Source organism: Solanum verrucosum, unplaced genomic scaffold, assembly GCF_900185275.1.
Source record: "Solanum verrucosum unplaced genomic scaffold, falcon-dt-bn FXZP01000112.1, whole genome shotgun sequence".
NCBI classification, from domain to species: domain Eukaryota; kingdom Viridiplantae; phylum Streptophyta; class Magnoliopsida; order Solanales; family Solanaceae; genus Solanum; species Solanum verrucosum.
Window position 1 is genome coordinate 1,850,348 of NW_026020441.1, and position 7,267 is coordinate 1,857,614.

General features: G+C 31.6%; 1 pseudogene; it reads right to left on the minus strand.

The window, feature by feature from the left end:
• Positions 1–2,184: 2,184 nt before the first annotated feature.
• LOC125808372 (uncharacterized) lies at positions 2,185–6,957 on the minus strand (annotated as a pseudogene).
• Between the last annotated feature and the right edge of the window lie 310 nt (positions 6,958–7,267).

Here is a 7,267-nt window from a genome sequence, read left to right on the forward strand (position 1 = left end):
AGAGTGTAAGCATTGTGTTCCCAAATGTACCTCATTGTGCATGCATATGGCACCTTTGGAAGAATGTCTGTTCAAACTTCAAAATGAGCAAAAACACACTAAGTGATATATTTTACTCAATGGCAAAGACATACCGAAAGGAGGATTTTGATAAATTAATGGCTAAGGTGGTAAAATTTGAGCATAGGGTGAATGATTATCTTGAGGATGCTGGGTATGAGAAGCGGTCGAGAGTTCATTTAACTGTAAATAGAGGTAGAATGATGACTTCGAACATCGCAGAATGTATCAATGGCTGCCTTGTTGAGGCACGTCAGGTAGCTATATTAGAATTCTTGGAAGAGGCTAGACTTCTATTTGGTTCTTGGAACTGTAAAAATAGAGAAATAGCGTCATATACAAAGGACACATTGGGCAGAAGATTTGAGGAGGTATTGATTGTAGACGCATCTAAATGTTCAAAGATGAAGATATTTATCAATATTCATAATTTTATATTTTATGTATCACAAACTCGAATCATTTAACTGTTTGATCAACATTGCTTTGGAAAGAATACAAAAATGTCATTTCATGTAATGTATCACTAACTTTTTAGTGTTTTCTAGTTATTCCATCGTCTGAATATATTTTCTCAGTGTATGAAGCTGGAAGAAGATACATTGTATGCCTTGAGCAAAAAATATGTACATATGAAAGATTTCAACTAGATGAAATACCTTGTGCACACACAATTGCAGTTTTAAAGCACAAGAATGTTACGGATATGCACCCATATTGCTCTGATTACTACAAGCCTGATGCATTAGCAAAAACTTATGAGGTTGCAATGGTTCTAATGCCAGATAAGGAGGATTGGTTAGTGACTATGTTTTAGATGAAACTGTCTTGCCACCTAGGTATAGAAGGTTGGCTGGACGACCAAGAAAATGAAGAAAGAAAAAAACAGATGAGAAGATAACAGTGAACAAGAATTCTTGTGGGCGTTGTGGATAAGAAGGTCACAACATGAGAACTTGTACTTTCTTCCCGAAAGATAAGTGAATTTTTTTGTTAAAAAAGACATTCGTGTTCATGCTTAATAGATTGCACTTGTAGAGATATTTCACTTTAATATTTGGATTAAATAAATTGTATTGTTTACACAATCTAGTTTAATACATTAATTGTCATGATATTTGTTGTTCAACTAAATAATTTATTGAGATTTGTGTGTCAATGTAATATTAAATAAAAAATTATTATTATACTGTTGAATAAATAAATAATTCTGAACGTATCAACTTTAAAAAATAATTTGTTGTGTAATTGCATCAAAAATTGATTCACTATTTGATTCATAATTTTAACAAATTAAGCGTCTCAAATTTGGCTTTTACAAATGTATAAGATATGTATCGTATACATTACCGTTTGTTGTATCATATAATAGGAAATCTAGTAATGAATCATATACATTAAAACTGTATTGGGTACAATAGTAATTTTGATAAAAAATTTCTTAGTAGTGTTGTCGTTCAATTTAATAGTTTGTTGCGATTTGTGTGTTGATGTATCATATACACGGATATAATTCATGTGCCATATACATGTATGTAACTGATAAAGGTGAATAAAATTCATGTACCATATACATTAAAATTATGTATCATATACTTAATTTCGTATCTAAACTATCAAATTACTTTAACTCAATCAGTTATGAGTGTGAAGCTTAACGTTATAAAGCAATAGCGCATAATGTATCTAAAGCAATATACTGAAAACACAAACTTTTAATAAATAACAAAATACTATAATATGAATAAGTTTTTAGAGAAACACTCTAAAACTTAAAGTGAATTTGTCTTTAAAACAAAAAACATATAACACTGTTTATGCAAACATGGTTGAATACTACTCTAAGTTAACCAAATCTTATTCAGGTGGTGTTGTAAATTCACCCTTAGGCTTTTGTGGATCGTCATTCTCACTAATGTATCCACTCTTGGCCTTGTTGTTGCTGTATCTTCACAACAATGCTGCATATCTATTGCGTAGATAACCATCGGGTGGTATAACAAGTTGGTCACTCAAAAACTCTGCAAATGTAGCTACATATAACCCTAAGTCTCTACAACAAATGCATAATATACATTTGTAAAAAAAGCTTACACATATGATTATAGTTAAGAATATAAATACTTACATGCTATCACTTTCTTGTTGCATGATGCCTTGGGCATATTCAGCATTGAAAGGATGATATGGCTTTAAAAGTGTACCAATTTCTTTGTCCTTATATGCATCAAGTTCTTCCCAGTTTGTTCGCTCGATTTTTTCGAAGAAATCATTGTCAAGGAAGTAAGAAGGTAGCATCCTTGATAATTTTTTTATCTCCCCAGAATATACTTTTTTTCTTGTGCTTAGAGAAGAGTCATACACGCGTATCAACCTCTGATTCAATTCAACAACAACCAACACTCAATGGAACCATCCATCACAGTTAACCGGAATGTAAACATCATCCACAAGATGCCATGGTAATTCAGTTGGTATTGAAAATCCTTTCATGATGTTGGTGATTGACCTCTCATGTACTGATACAGCTGACGCACGGTCAATGTGTTCTTGGGTACTAATATTATCATCAGACTCAGTGTTATAATACCTTTCATGGGTATTGTAGATGTGTGTATTGAACAAACAATTGACTGATGTGTATCTGTATTGATTCATGCGGAGAAGTTTTAATTTTTCACGAAGATAGTAAAAACAGCATTGATGTGCTACACAAAACATTAGAAACATAATTATACATTTGAAAAGAAAAATGGTGAAGATAAAATGTGAGAGACTAATAGTGGTATATGGCATTGATATGTATCTGATACATAAAATAAATGTATCATATACATTAAAATAAATGTATCAGATACATTAAAATAAATGTATCAGATACATCAAATATACATATACATGGCAACTTTACCTGATCAGTCCAACATTTTTTGGGCTGTGACATGGCATAGATCCATTTTTGATCGATCGAAAATGCAACAACAAAATCCATCATCTCAAACCCAAATGAAGAGGCTTTTGCTCTGTATTTATCCTCTGTTGGTTTCCTGTATTTTATATTCAAGAGTTGTTATTACAAAATGGAACAACTGTAGTAAATTATCAAAAATAAATACAAAACTTACTTATTGGCATGAGTTTCGAGAAGACCTCTATTAACCCATTGAATATACTCATCAATCAGATAGAACAATTGTTGATTTGTAATCCCACAGCCTTCAAATAGAAAATATGGACGAATGTCATCCTCCAAGACCTTTTTTCCCTTTTCTCTTGACCCAAAAGAAGTCAAATAAGAAGATTTAAATTTTTTTGAAGGCATCCTGTTACGTGCTAGAGGAGTATTTATATCGCTTCGAACAACAATCTCTATGATTGAAATATCAGTGGGTAATTGACTGTCCGAAAGGAAACTATGGCTGCCGGTTAACTCCTGTGAATTTACCGCACTAACTGATTTAGCAGGAATAGACAATTTTCCTAGATCAACAATAAGTGTATCTATGGCTTCTCGAGTTCCAGATGATATTGTACCATATGTGGTAGAATCCTACATGATTTAAATTTATATTTTAATAAGGTTTGATGAACCAGATAATAGATAAATGATACATGAAAAATAAATAATAATTTTATCGATGTATCAAATATAGCCGAATCTGGCACAGATTGACTAATGTTCTGTTGAACTTTATCTAAAGCATCTTCATTTCTTGTTCCTTCAAAGATATGTTGAGGCACTTGTCCTGATGCATCATCCTGAATAACAACTGTACAAGTAATGATACATTAAACTGCAAAGTATCCTTTACACACAAACGTTAATGTATAAAACACAGCTTACATTAAACTACAAATTACACACAATCTTTAATGTTTCAAAAACTTCTGATGTATCAATGTATCATATACACACAACTTTAATGGAACAACACTGGTATGTATCTTGAAATAAAGTATATCATATACACAAAAATTGATTTATAAAACAATGTTGATGTAACATAAATGATGTGTATCATATACACATAAATCAAATTTCAATGTATCCTATTGACACAATTTGATGTACCAAAACAAAGTTGATGTACCAATATTAAATTTTTTATGACAATAGTACCTTTTTATGCTCAGTTGTTTCTGCAGTATGATGAATATTTGCATCTGAGGATTGGAGTTTCAAAACATCCTTCATTTCTTGTTGATTCTTCAATGTATCATCAATCTGTTTTTTAGAACAATTTTTTTTAAACAAATATTTTACTGATACATTGTTTAATTTGATATACGCAATGAACATAAAACTATTCTCTACACAAATAGAGTAACATAAACCTGATTTTCAACCTCAAAATCAGATACACCAATGTTTTGGTCCTTATGGACAGAATCCATTTGTATTGGTGAGGTTGGTTGTTGATCAAACTTAAAGATACTTGTTTGATGTTCATCATTGTCTTCTTGATCGGAAACTTCAATCATGCACGACATAGACTTGTCGGCCACATCCTTCATCAATGAAATTTAGAACATAATAACCTATGAAAGTTAATACACATAAATAAAATACATATACAACACACTACCTTTGGTTGCTGGTTGTCCTCCCTATGGATGGATTTCATCAACTGAGAGTGGTTTGTCTTTATTAAAGCCTCGAGATACTCAAATTTCTTGTCAACCTAACCAAAAAAAATGTAATTGACATTCAGTTTTATAATTATACATAAATAAACCTAAATAAAATTGATATCATTACTTACGTAGTCCTTCAGATGTTCTTTCAGTTCTTCAATATCGGGATTTACAGACTTATCTCTTTAGGCTTGTGAAGAAACATGGACAAAAAAATATTAGCAGCCGGGGTAGGTGCTTCATCTGGCTTTGAGAATGACTGGTTTATTGGCACATTCAACTGCTTAGATGAATTAGGTTTCGACACTTTTGTTTTAGGTGTATCAATTTTCTTTCTCCTTTTGGGTGGTGGTTGAGATGATGTACCAGACACCCGTGATGATCTCCTAACCAATTGCTCAGGAGGGCTTGTGGAGAAATCATCAAAACCTGAAATATCTTTTGTTTAGACTTTCTTTGCATCAACTGCTGTTGTGAAGGGTCCAGTAATAAGAGCATCTTGAATATCAGGTTTATCAAGGGCTTCGACTTCGTCTGGTGTTGAAATAATGTTTGAAAATGCATTCTGAATTACACAAATTTGTTGAATATTATGACAAAAATATGTATCATACAAAAATTGTTATTTACAACAAAAAATTGAAAGCTTTGTAAAAAATTGTTATTTGCAAATGTAAAATGAATGTTACCTCGGAGAAAATGATGGACATAAACATTCCAAATTTTGGCTTTACAGCCACGACACTCTAATTACAAAATCTTAGGAATATAATTCTCTACTTTAACAACGATCTCTGGATTTAGACTAGATGCACATTCATAAGTCCATACATTCAGTTCATAAGGCATGCCAAATAAATGATACAATTGTTTATGAAGGTTGAAGTCCTGCCTGAGTGATTTAATTAGCTTGTCGAATGCAATCTGACCCCAAGGATACAATTCATACCTACCATGTTCGACCATTAAGAATTTTTCGATCGGTATTGAGGTCTCACCAAATTGACATAACATGAATGTATGGACAAAGTATAGTATTACCATCTGAACGTCGTTCTGTGTGTTCTCCCAATTACCTATTATAAAGCGTTGAATAAAACGACTCTTGGTTATACCTGTAGTTGCATCAGGAAGGTAACTTTGTAATAACTGCCTAGGAGTGGATTCTGGGTATGAAAAATCCTTAACATTTTCTTTGCATTTAGGATCAATTATTATGGCAAAATCCTTGATACTAAACTGCAATACACAATCGGTAGCTATCGAACATGCAGCAAGTCTTTGTTATCCTGTTGCAACTCCAACAACAACAGACACTTTGTAATTTGTCCCTAAAAATTGCAATTTGGGATGTTTAAATATGGTCCAAAAATCGTATTCTTGAACAGTTCAATGCCTTCATTCTTTATGGACTTTTTGATTTCATTCGCAAAATCAATGTTGAACGATGCTCCCAAATCTCAAATCATGGGCAGGTATTTTTTTGATAACATAATTCATTTCCTGCAAATTCAAAAAACAAAACATAAAATTGTACTTGTCTAATCTCAGCCACATGATATAATTAAGAGTGAATGATACATTACATATAATCTGAAAATGCAGTATATACATCATAATTTTATAATGACATCATATCAACCACATGACACATTGCATAAGATACATAAGTAATTAACAGCAGTCCAACCAATAAAATACTTGAATTATTATCATGAACAAAATGTATCAGACATGAACATAATGGAAAATACATTAATGGAGCAATCAATGAATATGATACACATTCAAATTTGTACTAAAAATGATGATTTTAATGTATTTGAAATTGACATGATTAAAGATACATCAATGGAAACATTATTGAATCTGAGATACATTTAAAAATTGAATCTATACAATACAGTGCTAAAATTTTGAGATTTTAAGAGATCAGGTAAACACAAAATCAACAGCATACTACACTAACATTGAATTGAAAAAAATGTATCTTCATTGTTAAAGGAATATTAAGGTTTTAGTGTATCAACAAAACACAAAATCAACCAATTACAAATCGATAATTGTCGAACATACTATGAAACATTGAATTGAAAAGTAATGTATCTTCCCTCTTAATGTATCAAATTATTTATGTCCCAACACAATCAATTCCATATCAAAGACAAAAAAAATAAAAACTGTTATGAAAACACAAACCTTAGGAATTGGAGGTTGGGAATTGACAAATGCCACTTTTCTTCTCCTTTTGTAATGACCCATATATTAAGTGTATTTACAGAAGTCCTTCCTATATTTAGTTATGTACTTATTAGTTGTTAAATTGGAAATTTCATAATTTAAAAGTATTAGGCCAAAGTGTCAGTTATATGGTTATGCTAAAAGGTCTAGGAGTGGGCCAGACCCATCTTTCTTTTATGAGAACGTGAGGTGACATTAGGTTATACCAATATCAGTAAATCACCCAATTTAGTAAAGAACGAAAGAAAAACAAAAAGCCTCCTAACAAATTAGTAGAGACGATACGTGAACTTTGAAAAGCTCTCAGGTAATTGTTGAACTTTGGTGATTC